Source organism: Triturus cristatus, chromosome 11 (assembly GCF_964204655.1).
Source record: "Triturus cristatus chromosome 11, aTriCri1.1, whole genome shotgun sequence".
Taxonomy (NCBI): Eukaryota; Metazoa; Chordata; class Amphibia; order Caudata; family Salamandridae; genus Triturus; species Triturus cristatus.
The window spans coordinates 958,786,866-958,811,362 of record NC_140594.1 but is presented as its reverse complement, the minus strand read 5'-3'; positions in this window follow the sequence as shown (position 1 = coordinate 958,811,362).

The following is a 24,497-nucleotide window of genomic DNA, read 5'->3' as shown; positions in this document are numbered from 1 at the left end:
TATTATACATTGTATTGTGTAAAAGAAAAAAGATGCAGTATATTAAGCAATGTTACGATCAGAGTTACATTCATGTGGTTTTCTTTGTGACATTTCAAGTTCTACAGTCGGCGAAATGCAAAGTTCCCCACGATATGCATTCCAAGCCCCCCATGTTTTATTCCATTTCTACCTCCTCTACCTTTATATACTTCTTTTTCAGCAACCATGCATTTGTCCATTTCTGCCACCCGCCCAATCACCAATGGCATTTCAGCAGCCCCCCATTTCATCTTAATGGCTCTCTTAACCAGGGTGTATCCCAAGGTGGTGAATTGTTGTTCTATATCTGTAAGATCATTTGCTACCCAAACATTCACGATTCCCAGTGGGGGTGTCACCACTAGTGATTTTCCCAGCGCATCCTGCATCTTATTTGTGGCTTGTACTGACATGTGCCGTATATAGGGGCAGTCCCATAATATGTGATAGAATGTAGTGGTTTGGTTGCAGCCACGCAAGCAAAGCACATCTTGTTGTTCCCCTATCTTGGCTAGCGTTGCCCCAGTAAGATATGTCCTATGCAGGACCTTCAGTTGAATCTGTCTGAAGCGTTGGTTAATTGCAGCTTCCCTAGGGGACATCAGGGCCGTTTGCCAGTTCTCATCATCAAGCTGACCTAAATCTGATTGCCATCTGTCTCTAAGAGTAAGGAAGGGATCTGGGAGATTGTTACACAGCTTACGGTACATAAGGGAAATGGCCTTAGTGGGGAAGGGCTCAGAGAGAAGTCGGTCTTCCAGAGGGGACGAGTCCGGGACAGTCGTCAGGTCTGGTAATGCTGTGGTGAGCGTGTGACGTATTTGTAGGTACCTGAAAATCTCTGTGGGTACCAGTTCGTGTTTCCCTTGTAGTTCCTTAAATGTGAGTCATTTCCTTCTGTGTAGAAGGTCCCCAACCGTGGAGATCCCTATTGTGTCCCATCTGTCGAACCCTACTTGATGGCACAATAGTCCCAGTTGTTGAGAGGACCATAGGGGCGTGGACTTCGTCAGCCTACCCTGCCAACCCAACCGTTTGTTAGCCAACCGCCAGATGGAGACCGTATGAGCCATTGGACCAAGATATCTCCCGATGCGGGGTTTAGTATATAAGGCTCCTAAATACCCCTCCCAGCCAGCCTGGTATCTTTCAAGGTGGTACGCCAGAAGTGATGGAGGACTGGACAGCCAGTGATTAGTTGCCACTAATTGTGAAGCCCAGTAGTAAAGACGTAGGTCTGGGAGTGCGATGCCTCAGTCGTACCAGCTCTTTGTCAGTTTACCTAGGGCAATATGTGGCATTCCGCCGGGGAACAACCTTTACAACGCAACTTTTACAACGCACTACCATTACAACGCATTTTTTACAACGCATAATCCATTACAACGCATGATATTACAACGCATGACACTACAACGCATTTTTAAAAACTACCTTTACAACGCATTCCATTACAACGCATACTACCATTACAACGCATACCATTACAACGCATAATATTACACTATACTATCCAACACTTACCCTACTGATGCACCCCCTGGAGTTAGAATAGTAATTTTTACCCCTATACTATCCAACACTTACCCTACTGATGCACCCCCTGGAGTTAGAATAGTAATTTTTACCCCTATACTATCCAACACTTACCCTACTGATGCACCCCCTGGAGTTAGAATAGTAATTTTTACCCCTATACTATCCAACACTTACCCTACTGATGCACCCCCTGGAGTTAGAATAGTAATTTTTACCCCTATACTATCCAACACTTACCCTACTGATGCACCCCCTGGAGTTAGAATAGTAATTTTTACCCCTATACTATCCAACACTTACCCTACTGATGCACCCCCTGGAGTTAGAATAGTAATTTTTACCCCTATACTATCCAACACTTACCCTACTGATGCACCCCCTGGAGTTAGAATAGTAATTTTTACCCCTACACTATCCAACACTTACCCTACTGTTGCACCCCCTGGAGTTAGAATAGTAATTTTTACCCCTACACTATCCAACACTTACCCTACTGTTGCACCCCCTGGAGTTAGAATAGTAATTTTTACCCCTATACTATCTAATACTTACCTTAAATGTAATTTAATATTATGCGTTGTAATGGTATGCGTTGTAAAGGTAGTATGCGTTGTAATGGTAGTGCGTTGTAAAGGTATTTTTTAAAAATGCGTTGTAGTGTCATGCGTTGTAATGTCATGCGTTGTAATGGATTATGCGTTGTAAAAAATGCGTTGTAAGTGCATGCGTTGTAATAGTGTGCGTTGTAACGTCATACATCCCATTCCGCCATTCCACAGCAGTGTCCGAACCTCCGCCTCCACACTAACAAAATAAGAATCCGGGATAAAATACGGGTAGTTATGGAGTGAATAAAGGAACCTTGGTAGTGCTAGCATTTTAAACAGGGCCGCGCGACCCAATAGTGACAATGGCAGTGGCCTCCAATGTCTGACATCTTTCTTAAATCTCTGCAGAGGGGCGGCTAGATTTCTGTCGTAAAAGGTTTTGGGGTCAGGAGTGATGAATATTCCTAGATATGTGAAGCCCTCCCTAGTCACTTCTACGTTGCATGCTTTAGGTAGTCGAGGCGTGGGGCCACGGAGGACGTAGAGTATTGATTTTGCCCAATTAATGGCATAGCCGGAGTATTTCCCGAAGTTAGTAAAAATGTTAAGTAGATTGCGGAACGAGGCATATGGGGAAGCTAAATAAATGAGGATATCATCTGCGTATAATGATGTTCTATCCTCGGTGTCATCGTCCCATTTTAGACCCTGTAGAGCGGCATCCTGTCTTACCCACGCTGCCAGCGGTTCAAGCACGAGCGCGAACAGCAAAGGGGACGGGGCAGCCCTGTCTAGTACCCTGGCGCAGCTGGAACTCCCTAGAGGTATGGTTATTAACCCGCACCTGTCCCCGCATGTTAGTATATAGCAAGTGAACCCAGGCTGCAAACTTGGGGCCAAAACCAAAGCGTGCGAGCACTTCAAAAAGGTAGGGCCATTCAATTGAATCAAATGCCATTGAGGCATCCAGGGACATGATTGCTGCGTCCTCCTCCAGACAGGGCTGTCTCGCGAGCACGTTATTCACTCTACGAATATTCAGTGCCGTGTTCCGACCGGACACGAAACCAGATTGGTCCGCATGGACCAGGGAGGGCAACACAGAGTTTAAGCGGGAGGCCATTAATTTCGCCAGGATCTTGGCCTCTGCGTTTATTAATGAAATTGGTCTATACGATCCGCCGCAGTCTGCCGCCTTCCCAGGCTTGCGTATAACCACTATAGATGCCAATCTTTGGTCTGGTGGCAATATGCCCCTCTCCAGGCTTTCCGAATACATGAAGTTGAGGTGGGGGGCTACCTTCACCGACACTGATTTGAGAAACTCTATTGGGATACCGTTAGGCCCCATCGCTTTCCCTGAGTGCACATTGTAAATGGCTTTACAGAGTTCCTCGTTTGTGATATCCGCTTCTAGATCAGCCTTTTCGGTTTCCGACAGGGAGGGCAGGTTACTCTCAATCAGTCCTCACATCACCAAGGAGCTATAGAGGAATAAAAACCAGGTCGTCCTCCACTCAAAATAATCATCAACAACAAAGACCTGATATATTCGGGCGATTAATTCCGTTTTCCTTACTGAGTGGGAATAGGAGTTTGCTTTCTAATTTCACAACAATCCTTTATATAATATATATGTTGTCCCTACTCATAGTAGCCCACTCTTTACTAGTTCGTAAAAACAAAACAAACTCTGAATCACCAGTCACCGTGTCAGAAAAAAGTTCCCTGTACTTTAACAGAAGCACACGGCATGAAGGTACGGGAAACTGAGTGCACATTTTTTTTTTAAATGTGAAGAACAAGATAGCACCTCACGTGTGCACCACCAGAGGAGCTTGCTGGTTAATGATTACCAGCCATGCTCACGTATATCATCATTGGTTGCTATCTTGTGAAAACAAATACAGTCGGTGTCCAGAAAAACCAGTGCACAAATGAAAATGTGTGTAAAAATCACACACAACAACCCCGTGAAGATAAAATTGAAATAAGTCCCACTGTCACCGTCAGCATACTTTTTATTCACTATTAGTGGGCTTATTCAAATTAAAAACAACCTGCATGTTTGCAGACCATATAATGCTGGGCCGACATGTTTCATTGCCTGTACAGCTTGTAGTGGCAATTTCTTCAGGGCACGGGGACACTGTCCACCACTTCTGGGCCCTTCTTTCAAAAACATGGTGACTGTTCAAAACAGAGAAATGGTTGATTAAAAACACACACTCAGCCAGTTAACCCTTTCCGTGCTCATGACGGAACCACTCCGTCATGAGCCACGGGTGCCGTGTGCTCATGACGGAGTGGTTCCGTCATGCTGCGGCCGTTGGCGGCCGCTCCGCCCACGCGGTGCTAATTCCCCGCCTGTGCGGGCGATTAGCGCAGTGGGCGGAGACGTGACGGAACCACTCCGTCATAAGCACAGAGCACCCGTGACTCGTGACGGAGTGGTTCCGTCACGAGCACAGCGGCACCACAACTGCCCCCAAACCCCCCCAGCGCCGCGGCGGAATTCCTGCTGCGGCGAAGGGGTTAAACACAATTTCAACTTATTTCAATGATTCTATCTTGATTGTAAGGGCCACAGCCCATGTGATATTTACCGAGTGACAGCCAAGGCCCCTCGTACCAGCTAGACACCACGTCACCTAGGAACTTTTTAATAATGATCCTGTTTCTCAAGTAGGATACTCGTGTTATCTAAACTCTGGAAAAACAACAACATATACTTTAATGTCTTCATTTGCTATAAGATTTATCAATGAGTGTCCCCTTTTCCCTTCATGGACCAAACTTAACCTGCCAATGAAGATTCAACAACACTTTACTTTAAAGCCTCCTTGATATGCTACACCCCTCCCTGTTAGGGATATTTGTCATGATTGGTACTGCTTGTTTCCCACAGTCCCTACTACTCAAATGTTGCTTCACATCTGCTTAAAAACTCCTTGGTATCCTTCGCCCATTCATATTTGGAATTCTTATCGTTGTTAGTAACATGTATTTTACAACATTCCCCACTGTTCAAATGTCGCCTCACTCATACCTCATACGAACTCAAAACACCCGTCTCGCGGCAAAGTTCTAAAGCGTGTCCACGTCTCCTGTCCAACGCGATTGTATTCACATATCCATGTCCACAGGAACTAGTCCTGTGTATTTCCAACACTACCCAAAGTTCAAAAGCCGCCTCACACATGCCCCATACGAACTGCAAGCACCCGCCTCGTGGTAAAGTTTTAAAACGTGTACCCCGTGATTGTGTTTCCATGTTCGGAACGTCTAACCGGAATCCCCATCAGACGACCGTTGCCTCATTCGTAACCGGTGTGCGGGTACTCGGCCTTATTAAAACGAATGTAGAAGGAAACGAAGGTGGGGCCAGTACTCCCGCGTCACATGACTAGTGTCCTAATTTCTGCGCCATCATGTAATGGGTAAATCCTACTTAAAAAACTTAGAGGAATACATACATTTTTAGTTACGAGTTGATCCAAGCCTACTCCTAACAATAAAATCAATTTTAAAAAAAGCACCACTATTCTGTTGCCATTTAATCGAAACCAATACAGATATGTTAGAAAACCTTTTATTCTCTACAATATACGAAATGGTGTATGCATGTTACTCAGCATTCAGTGCCTTCAAATGTAAAACCCGTTCATTGACACATGCATGGAAAACCATTGCATATAGTAGGGAATAATCTATCATTTGAGGGCCCAGCCACCCCAAAGACTAAAGAGCAATTAAGCAGAGCATACACCAGAGCCCTGGTGTAATATCTCATCGACAGATCTTATTCCACTCAATATTTTCATTTGATCCGCTCTCTCAAGAAAAATCCAACGTGCCTCCCTTTTGGCTAACAATTTCTCAATATTAAAGATATCCCCCAACACTCTCTCCAAAACAACCCAGGTAACAGAGCTTGCGTCAAGTCCTGTATTCTTGAAATGTTGCACAAGTCTGGTCGTCAGTTTGCCTGCTCTGATCGTACTAAGATGTTCCTGAATACGAATTTTGATCTTCCTTGAGGTTAATCCTATGTAGTGTAGTCCACACGGACCGCTCAGTCGATAAATAACATTCACTGTGTTACAATTGGTGAATTTTGTCAAAAACCATTGCTTCCCATCAAGTAGCTTCACTTCCTTTGTCCTTACTGTTAGATTACATACAGAACATGACCCACACGGGTAGTGTCCTGCAGGAAGCGTTGACTCTCTCAAAGTAGGTCTAGGGCGAGAGTGTACCAACTTGTCTTTCAGATTGCATGCCCTTCTGAAAGCAAATCTGGGTTGGGGCATTTTAAAGTCCTTATTGGACAACAGTGTCTAATGTTTACGTATGGCCTGCCGAGTCTTACTTGCCAAAGGATCAAAAGTCATCACTACTGGCACACACTCTGTTTTCGATCTCGTATTCTGCTCCAACAATGCACTCCTAGGAGTGTTAAGAGCTCTTTGTTTGGCGTTCATAACCTTTTCCTCGGGTATTGTCTGTCCATCAATTTCTCACAAAGTACTTGAGATTGTTGCACGAAGTCCTGTGTGGAGGAACAATTCCTCCGGTACCTGAGAAACTGTCCTACCGGTAAATTGTCTCTCAAGGCACGCAGGTGGAAAGATTGGTAATGCAGGAGCGAGTTCCTATCGGTTTCTTTGTGGTACACAGTGGTCTGCAATTGATCATGGTTAACATTTATGTCTAGATCTAGATGGAATTTTTCTAGAGGACGGTCAGTTCCGGGTCGATTGGAGTTACATTGCCAATAAATGTACCCGGGACTGGCTGATACTCATTATCAATATGGCCAAGAGGCTGAGTGAAGAACTTGTGAAGGAGATTGTTGAGTTGGAGGAGAGTATCAAGAAGGACTCCACACTTATAGACACGAAGGAGCAATTGGCCAGGATCCAAGAGGGCCTGTCTGATTATAAGAATTACATGATTAATCAGAAAATAAAAGGTCTTAAACGTAATTTAGAGCGCTTTACTTACGCCTGGGCCTTTCCTTACACTGAGGACAGTTACTATCAACTAGGGGGTGAACAGAGACAACGAGGTGGTCCAATCAGGAGAGGGAGACAACCAGCCAGACGTACACCATATAATTAGACGTTTGACAACACTTCTAGAGAAGAAGACGAGGTAGGAGTGCAACCTGACAAAACTAATAAAGTCAGGTTTATCCCCATGAGAGGTCCAATGAGGATCTAGGAGCACTGTAACGCTCTTTTTTAGGACAAAGTCAGAGGGGCTACAGAGGGGGAGGCCAGGGAGGCCAGAGAGGCAGAGGACAGTCCCGACAGAACCAGGATCAAACATGGCAGAATTTTTCGCCACGAATAACCCGCAGTCGGGGTAGGAACCAGCTGTAAATAATATTGTGGTGAATTTGTCTGACCATTTGCTTTCATCAATTGAACTATGTGTCCTTAATAAAGGTTTGGGATTCGTGCCTACCCCCATGCATGATTCTTTTAAATGCCGCATTGAATTTCAGGAACCCATGAGAAAAATCAAACTCAAGAAATTCTTTGCAAATAAGATACAGGACCCTCCGTCATTTTTTTGTGCCAACTTACATTGACCTTCACAATTTTGTCCTCCATCCTCATCATTAGGTCCAGAAGTCTTTGTTTTTGAACAGAGTGTTGGAGGAGATTAATCATTTGGAACAGACCACGCAGTCTCAAATCTTTAAGAACATGAACAGTGAGGATTGGCAAGCTGTTAGAAGTTTAGAGGAGGATTCCCTCATCACTATTAAATCAGCGGATAAGGGTGGGGCAGTGGTTATTATGAACACCATAGACTATGAAAAGGAAGTCATGAGATTGTTAGGTCAACGTGAGAATTATCGTCCGTTGCCTACTGACCCGTTTAATGAACTAAAGGAATTGATAAAACAGATTGTGAGTGAAGCTAAAGAAAGAAAATAGATCACTGTTAAGGAAGCAGATTTTTGGGTGAATCAGAAACCAATAACCCCGGTGTTCTACATATTACCAAAAATACATAGGGCCGTTCGGCCTCCGCCGGGACGCCCGATAGTTTCGGGTGTTCAATCAGTTCTTGAGCCTCTCTCACAATTTGCCGATTTCTTTTTAAGAGAGTCTGTTATAAAACAGCCCTCATATGTCCAGGACACCAGGGATGTTTTGAACATTTTGGAGGACTTACAGTTTGATTCCACGTGTGAGTATCTAGTGACGATAGATATCGAGTCACTTTACACTTGTATACTCCAAGATGCCAAGCTAGTGGCAGCGGCACGTGCACTTGTGGAATAAGAATGGTTTTATGATGTTCCTCCTTCGTTTGTGCTACAGTGTATAGAGATAGCTTTACCAAGAAATTATTTTAGCTATAAAGATACTCTATATTTACAAGTATCAGGCACTTCGATGGGCGCGACCTTCGCGCCAAAGTCTGGCCTGCATCTACGTAGGCCAGTTTGAGGAACACTGTATCAACCATCCGTCTAATCCCTTCCAGAGGAATATTCGCCTCTGGAAGCGGTATATAAACGATATGGTGTGCATCTGGTCAGGAACGAAAGCAAAAGTGCTTGAAATCCTGAATTGGTTGAATACCTTAGATCAGTGTCTCAGGTTCACTTGGTCTTATAGCAATCAGAGGGCAGTCTATTTAGATCTAGACATAAATGTTAACAATGATCAATTGAAGACCACCGTGCAGCACAAAGAAAAGGATAGGAACTCGCTCCTGCATTACCAATCTTTCCACCCGCGTGCCTTGAGAGACAATTTACCGGTAGGACAGTTTCTCAGGTACTGGAGGAATTGTTCCTCCACACAGGACTTCGTGCAACAATCTGAAGTACTTTGTGAGAAATTGATGGAAAGACAATACCCGAGGAAAATGGTTAGGAACGCCAAAAAAAGAGCTCTTAACACTCCTAGGAGTGCATTCTTGGAGCAGAATACGAGATCCAAAACAGAGTGTGTGCCAGTAGTGATGACTTTTGATCCTTTGGCAAGTAAGATTCGGCAGGCCATACGTAAACATTGGACACTGTTGTCCAATAAGGACTTTAAAATGCCCCAACCAAGATTTGCTTTCAGACGGGGCATGCAATCTGAAAGACAAGTTGGTACACTCTCGCCCTAGACCTACTTTGAGAGAGTCAACGCTTCCCGCAGGACACTACCCGTGTGGGTCATGTTCTGTATTTGATCTAACAGTAAGGACAAAGGAAGTGAAGCTACTTGATGGGAAGCAATGGTTTTTGACAAAATTTACCAATTGTAACACAGTGAATGTGATTTATCGCCTGAGCTATCCGTGTGGACTACACTACATAGGATGAACTTCAAGAAAGATCAAAATTCGTATTCAGGAACATCTTAGTACGATTAGAGCAGGCAAACTGACGACCGGACTTGTGCAACATTTCAAGAATACAGGACATGACGCAAGCTCTGTTACCTGGGTTGTCTTGGAGAGAGTGTTGGGGGATACCTTTAATATTGACAAATTGTTAGCCAAAAGGGAGGCACATTGGAATTTTCTTGAGAGAGCGGATCAAATTGGATTAAATGAAATTATTGAGTGGAATAAGATCTGCCTATGAGATATTACCCCAGGGCTCTGGTGTATGTTCCTCTTAATTACTCTTTGGTCTTTTGGGGTGGCTGGGCCCTCAAATGATAGATTATTCCCTACTATATGCAATGGTTTTCCATGCATGTGTCAATGAACAGGTTTTACATTTGAAGGCACTGAATGCTGAGTAACATGCATACACCATTTCGGATATTGTAGAGAATAAAAGGTTTTCTAACATATCTGTATTGGTTTCGATTAAATGCCAACAGAATAGTGGTGCCTTTTTTTTAATTGATTTTATAGTTAGGAGTAGGCTTGGATCAACTCGCAACTAAAGATTTATGTATTCCTCTAAGTTTTATAAGTAGGATTTACCCATTACAAGATGGCGCCGAAATTAGGACACTGGTCATGTGACACAGGAGTACTGGCCCCACCCTAGTTTCCATCTACATTCATTTTAATAAGGCCGAGTAACCGCACACCGGTTACGAACGAGACAACGCTCATCTGATGGGGATTCCGGTAAGACCTTCCGGACATGGAATCACAATCACAGGGTACACGTTTTAAAACTTTGCTGCGAGGCGGGTGCTTGCCGTTCATATGGGGCATGTGTGAGGTGGCTTTTGAACTGTGTGTAGTTTTGTAAATACACAGGACTAATTCCTGTGGACATGGATATGTGAATACAAGCACGAGGTACAGGAGACGTGGACACGCTTTAGAACTTTGCCGCGAGACGGGTGTTTAGAGTTCGTATGAGGTATGAGTGAGGTGACATTCGAACAATGGGGAATGTTATAAAATACATGTTACTAACGACGATAAGAATTCTGATTATGAATGGGCGAAGGATACCAAGGAGTTTTTAAGCAGATGTGAAGCAACATTTGAGTAGTAGGGACTGTGGGAAACAAGCAGTACCAATCACGACAAATATCCCTAACAGGGAAGGGTGTAGTATATCAAGGAGGCTTTACAGTAAAGTGTTGTTGAATGTGCATTGGCGGGTTAAGTTTGGTCCATGAAGGGAAAAGGGGACACTCATTGATAAATCTTATAGCAAATGAAGACATTAAAGTACATGTTGTTGTTTTTACAGAGTTTGGATAACACGAGTATCCTACTTGAGAAACAGGATCATTATTAAAACGTTCCTGGGTGACGTGGTGTCTAGCTGGTACGAGGGGCCTTGGCTGTCACTCGGTATATATCACATGGGCTGTGGCCCTTATAATCAAGATAGAATCATTGAAATAAGTTGAAATTGTGTTTAACTGGCTGAATGTGTGTTTCTAATCAACCATTTCTCTGTTTTGAACAGTCACCGTGTTTTTGGAATAAGGTTCCAGAAGGGGTGGACAGTGTCCCCGTGCCCTGAAGAAATTGCCACTACAAGGTACTGGCAATGAAACATGTCGGCCCAGCATTATATGGTCTGCAAACATGCAGGTTGTTTTTAATTTGAATAAGCCCACAAATAGTGAATAAAAAGTATCCTGACGGTGACAGTGAGACGTATTTCAATTTTATCTTCACGGGGTTGTTGTGTGGGATTTTTACACTGATTTTCATTTGTGCACTGGTTTTTCTGGACACCTACAGTATTTGTTTTCACAAGATAGCAACCAATGATGATATACGTGAGCATGGCTGGTAATCATTAACCAGCAAGCTCCTCTGGTGGTGTGCACGTGAGGTGCTATCTTGTTCTTCACATTTTTTCAAACACTTTTGCACTCAGTTTCCCGTACCTTCATGCGGTGTGCTTCTGTTACAGTTCAGGGCACTTTTTTCTGACAACGTGACTGATGATTCAGAGTTTGGTTTGTTTTAACGAACTAGTAAAGAGTGGGCTTCTATGAGTAGGGACAACATATATATTATATAAAGGATTGTTGTGAAAGGAGAAAGCAAACTCCTATTCGCACTCAGTAAGCAAAACGGAATTAATCGCCCGAATATATCAGGTCTTTGTTGTTGATTACTATCAATCAGTAACTGTTGGAAGTCTTCCGACGTATAGGTGGTAGAGGGAGTATATACCCTCTCCAAATGACTCGCGAAAGTATCTGCGATTTCCTGTCGGTCAGATATTCTCGCGCCCGTGTCAGTGGCTAGTTCTGGCACCCATCTGTGTGCCTGCTCTCTCTGCTCCAGCCAGGCCAGCATCTTGCCCGCCCTTTCCCCAACTCATACACCCTATGACGAGTAAGCCTGCGTGTAGTGCTCCGCTCCTCCCGCGGAGTGTGCGTAGTTTTGCCTACTTCGCGGTCTGCGAAGTATGCGTAGGGCAGGCTGGCTACGCACACGCCACGGCGGAGCAGAGTTGCCCGCCACCCGCCTCCCTCCTGCCCTCTTTTAAATGCAGTGATAATGTTCAAAACTTTGAAAAGCAAGCGCAAAGTAATTAAAATAACTTACCTGTGCTGCGGCGTCCCGGGGCTCCCTCTTCCTTCTCTATCGCCGACTTCTTCCTCACAAATGCACATGCGCTTGCTTTTAAAAGTTTTGAACATTATCACTGCATTTAAAAGAGGGTCGGAGGGAGGCGGGTGGCGCATAGTGGGGCTACGCGGAGTGTGCGTAGATTTGCCCCCACTCCGTGATGCTCCGAGTAGCCCCACTACGCCCAGGGTTAATGATGAGTGGACAGTAGTCTAGCACTTGCTTTTTCTCTCAAAAGGGCTTTATACTCAAGACGTTTGACCATCAGGCGGTGTGCTGTGATATCACAGGGTGAGGAGTTATGGAGTGACTGTAGTTGTTTTAAGTCATCCTCCATTACAAGTATGCGCTCGCGTTGACGTCGGATAGATCCCATTTTTAATGCTAATGCGTAGCCTTTCAGCACTACTTTATACGCCTCCCAGATCGTCTGCGCTGACTCCACCGAGCCAAGGTTTTCTGTGAAATAGTGGTCAGTCTGTTCAGTTAATTGGTCCCTTATGTCAGGTTTAACACTATAGAGGTACGTTGTTTTAGACTGTGGAAGGTAAGCTTGACCCACACTGGGGAATGATCCGAGATTCCACGTGGAAGCCCGCGGGAATGCTGAAAGTGGCCAACATCCATCAGAAGAGTAAGGAAGAAGTCAATTCGGACATGCTCTTATGTGCGTTTCAGTAGTTGGTGTAATACGTCATTTGGGGTTGCAGTGTGCGCCATATGTCTGCGAGTCCCATGGCCTGGGTGAATTCCATCATAAGAGTGTTTGGTCTGGCATTCGGTCGTTGGGGATATCTGTCCCCCGTATCATCCATAGTCAGGTTGAAGTCACCCCCCATTATCAGGGTGCCATCCAGCAGATGCAGCAAAATGTTACCTAAGTCACTAAGCGCTTTTTTCCCCAATGCAGGGGGGAGATACACCAAGATGATATTAAGCGCCTTCCCCTCCCAGCTGGCCTCCAAAACCACAAATCTACCCTCTGGATCCGCCCAGACACGGGTGGGTGCAAGTGCAAGATTCTTGCGCACTAGGATACCAGTCCCCCTGGAGCCGGAAGTAAATCCAGCGTGTACCACTAGCTTGTAGCCTCATCTGTTGAGGGCCTTGCAGTTGTTCCCAATAAGATGGGTTTCTTGCAGTAGGACTATATCTGGTGCTTGTCTCTTCAAATATTGTAACACTACGCCCCTCTTAATTTTATCCCCTAGCCCATTGACATTCCACGTCAGGGCAGACAGTGTTGTGTTAATGGTGGTAGTCAGTGTGGAGTAAAAGTGTAGTCCAAGGGGCGCTGTCGGTACTTCCTCCCGAAGGGGAAGAAGCCTGATCCACCAAGGCAAGCAATTGTTTCCGTGGGGGCTTGATACCCAATGTGGGGGAACGAACAACTGCACAGTTCGCATATAGCATCACCTGAGAGTGGTCACGATTTCTGAAGCCAAATATAGTTCTGTCTGCATCAAAACCATGAACATTAACAAAAACCTAAACCCTCCAACAATCATCGAGGAGGCCTTCCATTTTTGCCAGTTGGTCTCGAAGTTGAGCCACTTGTTGTTTGAGGAGGTCCGTGTCTGACGTTGAGGTGACAGTGACGTCTTCCACATCTTTTACTCTGGCATCCATTTACATAGGTCCGCTCTGATGAGGGAGATCTCTACATTGTTGGTGTCAATCAGGGACTCGAGGGATGTCCGGACTCCCGCGATGGCCTCCATTACGTCCTTGAGGGTAGGGTCATGTTGAGGAGACTTGGGAGGAGGGTCGTTGGTCCCACCTTTGCCAGCCATGTCGGGCTCATCGCCTGTTTTCCCCCACACAAACTTGGCAAGCGTCTTTTGGGTCTGAGTTTTAGGTCCCTTGCCACTGGCCATTGCCGGGTGTAATCGCTCACTACGTGGATCTAGTGTCGGTACTCGCCGCCACCAGCCCAGGGAAGGGGGGGGGTCTCTGAATCCCTCCCCAGTCGGCCTGTCGGTTTTCCCGGTGTGCTATACCGTTGGGTGATGCGGCAAGTGAGCTCCACTCAGTTTTGCGTCTGGCACTTTCGGCTGGCTATTGGTCAAAGGAGAGGGGAGTGACGTATCTTGTACCCAAGGGTGGGGGCACTCATGCAGTATGGTGAGGCAAGCTTGATGTCAGGCTGTCACTGATATCATCCTGTGGCGTCTACAAAGCGTGCCCCAGCAGGCCAGTGTCTACAACTCAGTGGGTGCACCAAAGTTGGTCAGCAGCAATTGATCAGGACGTCATCTGCACCACCACACTACAACTGGACCCTGGAGCTCAGGTAGGCGAAGGCTTGTGGTGATAGAAATCCCGGGACTTCGGGGGGTCCTCCGTACCACCAGGGGCCTCAATTATTAAATGGGCCAGAGGGGGGGGGAAACGCACGCTGCCCTCCACTTATTGGCATCGCTCCCCTCTGCCCAACGATGTGTGCGCGGTGCCAGGTGAGTCTTTGGTAAATGGCAGGTCGCTCCCCAGCCCTCGAGACGGACCCCGCCTCTTTGTTCAGGTTCACTCACCGCTGCATTCAGGATCGCCGCTGTAGGCTGCCGTAACTCTACAGGAGCTCCTGGGAGGTGTCAGTCAGGCAGTAATGCCCACAGCAGGGCAGCAAGTCAACAATACTGTGGCCAGGCCCAAAGGTGGCAGACCCGGCCGGCAGAAACCCCCAGGCAACCAAGGGGGTTCCTGCACTCGACTAGGCCTCAAGCCGGGGCCTCAAGTTAGACTCGGATCCAGGGGGAGGACCACGTGCCATCCTCTGCTCGCGTGCGCCACCCCCAGCTGTTCAGACGACACAAACGCGGCTACTGGCAGACTCTGGTCCCGTGAGGGGTCCCATCCATGCTCTCCGGACGCCTCACCATGCTAGTAGTCCGCTCCACCGCCGCGTTAAGCCCGGGAGCAGGCGCCATTATGTGGCCGGCGGAGGTTTAAGGATGCCACGGGCCGCTTCTGTTTTGCGCTTACAGGGTCCTTAGGCCGCCCGATGAAGTCAGCGCCGGTGTCTCCGGGATCATGCCCCTCAATTCAAGGGGATGGCAGACACTTCCGAACAGGATAATCCACAGAAAGATGGTGAGGGTAGCGGAGCAGCCTCAGAATGCGGCCATTCCTGATGTAGTGGGGCCTAGAGGGGGGACACCCAACCACCTCTTAAGGGGCAGGATAACCTGGACGTTGACGTAATAGCAAAAATTGAAGATCCAAGAGCAGAGATCAAGGCTATGCACTCGACAATACATGAGCTCAAAGACCAGGTAAAGCACCTCCTAGCCACAAGTGAGAGCGCTATCTCAAAATCAAATCCTCTGGTCTCTCTGAAAGGCAGTTATTTGGACAGGGGTATACTACAGACCACTGTTAGTTCCTGCCAGCCATCATCACAAGACTGCACTGATATCTCAAAAATGTTTCCTTGAGCAAGCCGCCAGGAAGGTGGTTCGAGCTACAGAGTGTGGCCAAGAGCTCTCACGAGAGGTAGGAGCGTAGCGAACCCCAGCACAAGAGGTGCTCCATCCGGTATCCCCTGAGAAATGAGAGCCAAGCCCCCCTAGCAAGCAATATGATCTATGTGACCAACATTCCATAAATTCCAATCCAACAGAGGTGAGAAGGCAAAGACGCCCTTAGGAATAAAGTAATACACTGGATTAGGCATGTGAGAGGCTGTAGGTCAGTTATCAGAGAAGACATACTGCGAGTGAGAAGACGCTCTTGCCCCAATAGTTCGAAGGGCTATTTAATTATCTTTAGCAGATGGTAGGCTGGTCCATAGCTTAATTTCATTGGAAGCAAGAACATCTGCTCCTACGACATCTAGCATACAATTCAAAGTACAACAGCACCAATTGTAGCCGCCCATTGAGTAGCCCCAATACCTACTACATCTTGGTCAAGACTCGATCAGGCCTCAGAAGACTCACTGATTCGGTGCAATATATCCCCCAATTTGGCAACTCAATCAGTCTTTATGTCATCGTTAGAGGGTAGCTGCAAAACTACTCAAAGGCAAAAAGCCATATATCATAGGGGGCCACTCACGCAGTCGGAAGAGCCTATTGGTGGGGGAAAAATAACTAAATCTTGCCACTATCAATCTTATGCAGGAAACCAAACCCCCCCTACTTGGATCCCCCAAGACCCCTGTGCTGAAGGCTCACTGCTAGCTTGAAATGGTGTCATGGAATGTGGCTGGGGTTAGATCAAAGATGGCGCTTCCACAATGAATTAACTTTATTGAAGCAAGTGATATCTGTGTATTCCCAGAAACCTGGAGCACCTTTCCATATCATATGCCAGGTTTTCTAACATTTCACTGTACAGCTATTCAGAGCAATAAATGATGCCTCTTAGGTGGTTTGCGCATTTGGGTAAAGATAGAACTTAACTGCCAGGTCCGCAAGCTTTCTTGTAACTACCCGGACATATTAGGCATCCAATTGAAGGGCGCTACTGTCTCGACTGTCGACATTTATAATGTTTACGCAAGAAGTACTAGAGCAGGTGGTAGATCTCTCACCTTACAGGAACTTGAGGAGCTTTAGGGGAAAAGGCACTCTTCACAGCCCCTGATTGTAGCCAGGGATTTTAATGTGACTTTTGAACCCCTGGAGAGGGAGGATATTTGCAAGACAAGGGACGAGAATGATCTTTGGCAAGTACCACAACATGAGCTATCCCCATTCGAAAATGGTTCCAAGTGGCTCTACAGGTAAATGCCATTACCCTGGTTTATGGGTTGAGAGCCACAAGTGGGTGTGACAAGTCTGATAAAATAGATGCTAATACCTTCAATAGATCCAAGGGAACAAGTCATATTGAATTTTTTCTACTTGACCTTGGGTTATGGCCCTCACTCAAAGTGTGGGCTTAAGTGTCGATTGCTACCATAATCTCGTATGTTTGAGTCTACAGTCCCCTTGGGATGATTCTCGTACTACATCTAGAACCCATTTAGCAACCAGAGAGCTCAACCCATCGAACAATAATCATTGACTTAAGTGGCAAAATGTGGCCCTGGATGAGGATAAGCTCCAGTCACTTAATAAGGAATTGACAGCATGTACAGCAGATTTTACAGACTTGCTTCGGCATACGAAAAATTTGGAAGCCATAGTGGGTAGGCACTCCCTTTTTATCCAGCAGTTAGCTGCGCACTTAGTCGACCCCTCAACCCACCCGGCAGATAGATCCACTGCAACCTCACGGACTGCATGGTTTAATTGGGAGTGCAGGCAGACAAAACAACAACTAATGTCTGCCCTCAGATCCAATACCATTGACCTAGAAAGATCCAGAAGAAGGTCATATAAAAAGCCTAAAGATAATGCCAAAAGGTAGTCAGAGGAGAATAGGTGGAAGCTCATTGGGGAGGCATGTGCCAGAAAGTAATGCAAACATTTCTGGCTTTTAGTGACCCAGGGGGGTGCTAAGAGCTCTTTGCAACCTTCTAGCAACAGCAAACTCTCAGCTTGGTATGATCATTTTAAGCTCCTATGTGCGGGACGCCCAAGTCAGTTATAAAAACACCACACCCAGAAATATTACTCACTTATTCAAAGGAGTTCTTTACGAGTGGTGAAATTCAGGCTTCCATTAATTCAATAGCTAAAGCTAAGGCCCCTTGCCCGGATGGCATCCCTGGTGACCTATTTTTGCATGATAGATAAAACTGGTCTGCATGTATTTTGATATTATCCAACGTCAATGCTATGGTGCTTCCATACTCCAGACATGAAATGGAGCAGAAGTGATCCTGATCTACAAAAAAGGAGATAGACCCCTGCCCAGAAGCTACAGACTTATCGATCCAAGTGGTCTGTCGAGCATTGCTGGCCAAAATCCAGGATTGGATCAGTGAAGTAATATTTTAACTCCCTTTCAAGCTGGATTTAGGGAATACTTAAAAGTAATATTTTAACTCCCTTTCAAGCTGGATTTAGGGTATAGACGGGAACAGTGGACCAGGTGTTCCGCTTCTGTCTCCTTTTTTAGAAGATTGTGCCCATTGGCCCGGGAGTCTGTATGTGGCTTTCATTGATCTAAAACCCGCCTTCGACCTTATCCCCAGACACAAACTGTGGAAAGTTCTATTAGAAATGAGGATGCTGTCAGAGATCCTATCCCTAGCTATCCGCCTGCATGATGCTAACTTTGCCAAAGTCCGCTGGGGTGACCAAGGCCAGCTCACTGATGCCATGGATGTTGGCTGGGGCATCCGCCAAGGGTGTATTTTGGCCCCTACATCTTTCTCCCTATATATGAACAACGTCATGATGCATCTCCAAGAGGTGCCAGCTGATGCACCCTTACTGGGGAGTCAGTAAGAAAAGAAAATGTTTTCAGAATAGTAGACAGATTGAATGCTGTAAGGAACACCCTGCGCACACAGGACGGAATTAGGAAGAGGTGAAGCAACCTAGGGGTAAGGTGCATTCCCTGGCCTCCAAACAACACCTGGAGGCCCAGGAGACTGGTGGTGGGCCTCCTAGCGCCCCAATACATCTGTTTCTCTGGGAGGAGAAGGTCATGGCCATCTTACATTCTGAAGGCTTGACAGGAACACCTGGGGGAGGGTAGTCTGGTAAGTTACACTTCACTAACTGACACAATCTCTCAGTGTCCCATTTGCTTTCAACTCAGCTTTTACCATTGTGCTTTGTGCCTTGTTACATGCAATTCTCAGAGTATCAGAGATGTTGGTTTGTCTGTGTTAATGTTGTTGCATTTAAGATCATATGTATCAATCTCCATTACATTCCACATGTTTGAATGGTGTCTGTAAGTGTATTTCGATAAAAATATAATTCCATGATATGTGTTAATATGGAAATGTATGGATGATCCATCCCAACTGCATTTTGACAACAGGTATGTTACACTAACCATTTTGCAAGTATTGGCAAGTAGAGATTGAAATGACTACAAATCAATTTGCTCCCCCGATTGATCTTGAGGCCTGTGATTGACTACCTGAGGGGGGCCCATCAGGCATTCCAATTAGCACCAGCGACGCACCAAATATCCCAGCAGTACCGGCCCTAGAAGCCTGGACGAAAGTACCTAGGGGGGAGTTATTGATAATTCAACCAGAACTAAGCAGCTAGTAAATAATTCAGGAGCACTGACCCGTGTAAACCGGACAGGCCAACAAAAGAGAGGGGCACAAGTAGCTACGTAGAATGTTGCAGATCTTGCAACTAAGATGGCTAATGCTGATTGGCTGTTGATATGGCAGGATCGAGACATAATATGTCTCTAGGAGACATGGGCATTAGACCCAATATTTATAAATGGTTACCAAACCTCCCAAAACTATGTGGTTCCTTCCTTGGCAGGAAGAGCTAAAGGGGGTTTAGTAACCTTAATTTCGAACACATTAGCTATCAAGGTTGTTAAATTCAAAAACTCCTGCCCGTATTTCCATTTCCTAGCTTTCGTAGGAGGATGCCAGAAGCTTTGGATACTGATAAACCACTATTATATAAGTTTTGGAGTGAGCATGGTGGCAGTTGTAGATTTAATGAAAAATGGACTGGCAAATTTTAAAAGCCAATTGACGCTCAAAGATTTTAATATCCTATGGCTAGGGAACTTTAACTCCCAACCATTCCCCTACTCACTGGCAACGGTCTGTGGTATGGAAGACATGAAGGGCGACCCATTGGTCCATTTTAAACATCATGAGCATGGGAACACCTTAAATGGATTCCTTTCGTCCAAAATCTTAGATGTTTATTAAAAAATAGTCCCATCTGTAGGAAGTTTTGAAAAAAACCTTCTTTTGTGGCGAATCCAATTCCACATTAGATTTTATAGTTGCATCTACTAACTGTTGTGGAAATATTTTCCATACTGAAACTATACCTTCAAACTTTAGCGATCAGGCAATATCATTTTTTAAGCTGCTTGTGGTCAGAATAACAAAATTATCCAACAAGTTGTAACCAATAAGCTGAGCTTGGTCATAAATTGTCTAGATCCAGACACCGTACTAGATATTTTTATCCAAAATGTTATAGAAATTTTGCAGGAGATTAAATCCTCTCTGACTCTGCCAAAAACGAATAGGGAGAGCCCGGAAATACGATGGCTTGATGAGACCTGTACTCCGGTTTACAAGACCTTAACAGGGCCCTAAAAGTATCTCCTAGAAATCTGTCCCTTATCAAGGATTTGTGAATGATCTACAAGAAAGCTTGTAAAAATAGGGAAGAATAGATAAAAGAAGATGCATGGGCAAACCTGTCAAAGGCCGCATCTTTAAATAGTAGTAGGGAATTTTTGAAGATAATAATATACCCATTTTAAAGGAGGACACAGAAAAATCATTGGATAATCATGCTAAGACATATGGGTGGCACATTTTGAAAGGATATTTGGGAGTGAGACTCTATTGTGGGTAGAGCTGCTAGACCCCTCAGAGTCTCTACTTAAGCATATGACCTTTAATCTGGACAAAATAACTCTTGCCCTAAACAAGTGTAGCCGTTCTAAAGCACCTGGCTCAGATGGGGTCCCCAGTGACTTCTTTCTAGAATATCAAGAGGCCCCACTGTTAACTAGCATATTTAATGACATTTCCAAGAGTTGCCGCATCCATCATGGAGAAGAAGTATTATAGTCCCAATATACAAAAAGGGGGGATAAATCGAAACCTCAGAGTTACCGTCTCATTTCCAATTGTGGACCACTAAACTTCTGGGCTGCGTCTTACTGAATAGGCTAAAGACTGGGCAAGGGACAATAATTACATCTTGATGCCAACTCAGTACGGATTTCAGAAGGGCAGAGGTACGATTGATCAGTGCTTGAATCTAAGTTTGAGCATTGCTAAGTACACCACAGCAAAGGGAGGGCATATATATGTATGGCCTTCATGGACCTTTCGGCAGCTTTTGTCTGCGTAGGCCATGTAAAACTGTGGGCAATTATGACTGAGATGGGCACAGATTCCAGGCTGATTACCTTCATCCGCCAACTGCACTCACAGGTGACAGTGTCTGTCAGGTATGGAAGGGAATGCACAAGACTTTTCAATATCATGAGGGGAGTCAGACAAGGCTGCGTTCTTGCCCCATTTTTATTTTAACTTTATGCAAATGGGTTTGAATCCGCTTAAAAGGATGCACAGCTGATATCCCCTCTTTTCCCCCAGTCGCACTACCAATTTTGGCCCATGCGGACGATGCCGTCCTAATAGCTAGGACAGGCATAGCACTTCAACGCCTAATAGACACCTATGTAAGTTTCATGTCATCCCTGGATCTAAAAGCAAATGAATCAAAAACCGTCATCTTAGTGTCAGGATCAACTCTCCCTAAAAAGATACCATCTTTCTATACTGGTACACAGAAATTAGCAGTTGTAGGGATCTTTTCCTATGTAGGAGTTGTTTTTAATAGCAAAGAAGCCTGGTTACATATGGTGGGCAGCAGGGCACAAACAATGGAGTGCACTCTGGCTGCAGTCTCTAGCTTTATTAAGAAACTGGGCTCAAAGCCCATAGCGACGATAAAAAAGATCTATAGTGCTAAAATGATCTCGGCTATGACATATGGGGCAGGGGTGTGGGGTACAGCCCGAACAGATTCCCTCCAGAGGATAGAGAACGGTTTCTTCAAGAGGACTGCTTCGCTCCGTCCCTCTTTCTCAAAGTATGTCACTCACTTGGAGCTGGACTCACCCTATGTGTCTGAAATAGTGAGATTGGCCCCAATTATGCTGTGGCACTCAATATGGAGCAAACACACAGTGGATCTTAACTAGGCAATCATACAAAACTGTCTTTCACTCGACAAGGCACATGAAAGTCCCTGGCTAGAGTATGTTAAATCAACTTTGTACTTGCTAGGATTCCCAGAATTGTATGTTAATCCAAGCTCTTATTCCAGATTCCCAAAAAAGAGGCTAAAGGCTTTGGGCCTGATTCACAAAAGTAATCTGAGACAAAATCATAACTTTACGACTTTCGGTATTCACAAAAGGCATTTAGGAGCAGTAAAATTAGGATTCCTAACTTTACTACACCTAAATGCCCTTTGTGAATACTGAAAATCGTAAATTAGGATTTTTTCTCAGATTACATTTGTGAATTGGGCCCTTTATTTTTAGCAAAGTCAGCCTACGAGAGGAAGGAATGCCAACATGTTAAAACATCTGTAAAGCTCTATTATCTGATTCCATCTTTAACAGAGGGTGAATACTCATATTTGAACGTGGTAAGGAACCTACAGCATAGGTTAATCCTTTTTCGGTTTTGTGTCAATCTAATTCCTGTGATGCTAGGCTTTCCCGCGAAAAAGTATTCCTTTAGCAGTCTGACAAAATGCCCAAGTGATAACTTATCTGTGCAATCTGATCTCTATCTTTTTATCTTTTGTCACTTTTATAAGGAGCAGAGAGCCAAGTATATTTTACCTCTTTTGAGGCGGTATATTTTCAACCAATGTCGTATTGCTATGTTTTCCCTGAAGAAGCTCCACGATCCTTATGTATGTTTCTGTGTGGCATCATTCCTTTGGGCCTGCAAGTGAATGAGACATCTCCTATAATTGGAAAGATCTGATAACCTGTAGCTTCACACGACATATGATTTGTGTAATACATGTATAAAAGTATTCCATATGTATAAAATTCTGAAGGATGGCTTTTATTCTAAATTATTATTATTATTTGTTTAGCTAATTATTGATTAATTTGGTAATTGGGTATGTGCAGCACTTTTCTGGTCTTCTATTGCATTTATTGCACAAAGTATAGTGACTAAATTGCGAATCCTAACACAGTTTAAAATCGCCAATGCAATACCCCACTGCGTTGGACTTGTAATTTGTACTTTGTTATTTCAATTGCTAGCTTTTATTAGCTTTTATTGTGTTAAGAAAGATGTTACTATCTTAACATACTTCTATGATCTATTGTTATATATTAGATTGAATACAGTTTATTAACTGATTGGTTGATTGAATACAACTACCATGAGGGCGCTGTTTCTATAACTCAAAACAAGAAGCAATTTTGATCTTGCCCTTTCTCACTTGTCTGTCATATTACAGCGGATGTTCATGTCTCATGGAGTTAGCCATTTCGCAAGTGTTGGCAAGCAGAGATTGAAATTACCACAACTACCCAGATGCCCTGTTTCTGTAACTTAAAACAAGATGCACTTGTGATTTTGCCCATTCTCACATGTCTGACATATTACAACTGATATTCAATTCTCATTCACTGAGCAATCTACATACAATTCTCTACCCATAGACATTTTTGCCTACTTAGCCTAATGTTATCCTGGTCTCCTCAACTGAAACTATTGATGGCATGAGTGTTACCATACCAAGTATGTAGCTCAAATATTTGTAAGATATGAAGGTATGTCAGCTGATTAGAAGTGGCAGGTGGCCCATTGACTCTGCACTGCTCACATGATGACGAATGCTAAATATACAACCACGTTGTGTGATTGCATGTTTTGTACACAGCTAGACCTTCGAATTGTCAACCACACATGATACCTCTCCAATGGTTTGGCTTAAATGTTTGTGAGATCTCATGTTCATTCCTTAATCCAAAATGCAACATCTAAGGACATCTAGGGCCAGATGTAAGCCCATGACAATTTGTGAGTCGCAAATAGCGCTTGATTGAGAGTCACAATTTGCGAGTTGCAAAATACCATGCACAGCAGTGTCTAAGACACTGTATCGCGATTCCCAATGGGGTCGCAAATTGCATGCCTCATGAATATTCATGAGGCACTCGCAATTTGCGACCCCATTGGGAATGGCTGGCCCTCCCAGGGACGGTAGCCTGCTGGACTCAGAAGACCTTCATGTCTGGGACTGCTTTTAAATAAAGCATTTTTTTTAAATGCAGCCTGTTTTCCTTAAAGGAAAATGGGATGCATTTAAAAAACAGAAAATGAAAAACCAAGTGGGAGAGAGCACTCTGGGCCAAGGGCACAGGCTTGTTGGTGTAGGGGTCATGGGAGGATTACTGTGGGCCGGCTGGGTGAGGCCACTGGGGCCACTCACACCCAGCCCACCATCAACCAAGTCTTGTGAGCCTATCAGGACTCCTAGGTCGTGATTGGCCTTGTGCTAACCAAAATCTGGTAGATGAAACAGCTGCAGAGAGACATACACCATGAGCTGGTGGCCCGCAATTCCAACATGAGCTCCCTCATTGGGGTGCTGCAGGATATCCACACACACCTGTGCAGGGCTTTTCCAGCACAATCTACCTCTTCCTGTGCTCCAATAACATCAGGCCAATCTGCATCTGTGGCAGCCATGGGAACGGAGTCCTGCCAGTGGAAGACGCACCTGCAGATAACCCCTG